At 43.3% G+C, this 1,893-nt stretch overlaps 2 non-coding genes across 2 annotated transcripts; both read right to left on the reverse strand.

The window, feature by feature from the left end:
• Positions 1-1,255: 1,255 nt before the first annotated feature.
• Positions 1,256-1,327, reverse strand: TRNAA-GGC (transfer RNA alanine (anticodon GGC)). The gene has a single exon. It is a non-coding gene; the product is annotated as a tRNA-Ala (tRNA).
• LOC130483132 (U1 spliceosomal RNA) lies at positions 1,312-1,472 on the reverse strand. The gene has a single exon (XR_008933560.1). It is a non-coding gene; the product is annotated as a U1 spliceosomal RNA (small nuclear RNA).
• Between the last annotated feature and the right edge of the window lie 421 nt (positions 1,473-1,893).

The raw sequence follows: 1,893 nt of genomic DNA on the forward strand, positions 1-1,893 counted from the left end.
CTACTCTGACTGGTGGCTCTCCAGGGCTTCAGGCAGAGGTCTTTCACATCACATACTATCTGATTCGTTACAAGGATTGAACCTGGGACCTTCCGCACACAAATGAGAAGTTATAGAATTGAGTCACAGCCCCTCTGCCCATTCCTCACACAAGGCATATAGGTCTGGGGGTAAGTTTGCTAGAAAGAGGGGAGGGTTAAATACCCCACTTTCCTACCATGACCTGAGTCTGCCCTGCCCACCCATCCCAGTATCTGCTATTTGCCAATTTCATATTTGGTAGGTCCTTTATTTGTTTTTATTTAGACATTTTTGTCTGCTTTCCCCCAAAAAACGGTTCCCAAAGTGGCTTACAACATCATTCTCCCCACCTTCATCTCATCTTCCCAACCACAACCTTGTGAGAGAGAGTGGGTTGAGAAAGAATTACTGGCCCAAGATCTTCCAGATCCCAGCAAACATCCGTAGCAGAGATCCAAGCACGAGTCTCCCTGATCCTAGAGAAACCACTATACCACACTGGCTCTCCTTTATGAATTTCTCAGCATCCTTTCTGTTTTGGCCCTCACTGTTAACGTTAAGGGTACCAGTTGTTAAGGGTACCACTTGTTTATCTGGGGGAGAGCTGATCTAATGTTTCATCATATCAGGACATTATCAACATTAAATATGACCGTACTGCTAACAAGGACTGGTACCTTTGGTTTATTAAGCTATAAGTTTGCATACTTACTTCAAATGCCTCAAAAAGGATGGGTCATTTATTTAAATGTAATCAAGAAGGTAGCAGATGAGAGAACTAAGGGCCAAATCTCCTTTTCTTCGTTGACTGGCCTAGAAAATATGCAATATTTGAGCCTAATGTTACACACTTTACTTTGGAGTTTTGGAATAACAGAATAACGGGATTTGGATCAGGTTGTCTAGCCTACAATTAGTACTTGGCTTCCATGTCACTTGTAAAACCACCACAGTGATTGCTTTTAAATAAAATGGCTCATTAAAAAATAAATTTTGATTTGAGCTGGGATCTCAGTGGCGATCAAAACAATCTGTTTCGGACCAGCACAACTTGTAACCCACAATGCTGAATGTAGCCTGCAAGTCACATGAACACATAAACACACGAAGCTGCCTTATACTGAATCAGACCCTTGGTCCATCAAAGGCAGTATTGTCTACTCTGCCTGAGAGCCTGGAGAACCTCTGCCAGACTGAGGTCTTAAACATCACCTACTTGCCTAGTCCCTTTAACTGGAGATGCCAGGGATTGAACCTGGGACCTTCTGCATGCCAAGCAGATGCTCTGCCACTGAGCCACATCCCCTCGCCCAAAAATCCACAAATTATGCAGTCGAGTTTCCCACATTTAAGGAAAGCACAGGGGGCAGCACACCTGAAGTGCAATGGATGAGCCTCACCCTGGGAAAACCTCCTTCCTGATCAAGGTGTCTCCCGTGCCAGGTAAGTCAGATACGTTGGCCTGCCCTATCTGAGGTCTGATATACTTTTTGCTTTCTCTATTTGCCTAAGACTACAACATCAAGAGAGGGATAGAAGCCTCTATGTGCAAAGTTAAGAATGTTTGCTATTATTTAATATTTGTAATATTTGGAGTGAAAAATAAGTCCCCACTCCATATCTAGTACCCCAAAATTCCTCCAAGGTCTCCCAGATCCCCCAAAAGACCCCCAAATTTGGTGTCAGCCTAGTAACACACAATCAAAATCTTGTGTTGTAGAAGACACAGCAGAGTTGGCAGGATGTTACTACTTCTGGCTACAATCATCTGTGTTTTGGAAAGGTCCTATGAACTATGACTCAAAGTTCCCTTTCAAAATAGTGGTTTCTCATTAACCAACATGTGTGGTTGTCTTTGAAACAGTTCAGCCT

This window comes from Euleptes europaea, chromosome 9, assembly GCF_029931775.1.
Source record: "Euleptes europaea isolate rEulEur1 chromosome 9, rEulEur1.hap1, whole genome shotgun sequence".
Lineage (NCBI taxonomy): Eukaryota > Metazoa > Chordata > Lepidosauria > Squamata > Sphaerodactylidae > Euleptes > Euleptes europaea.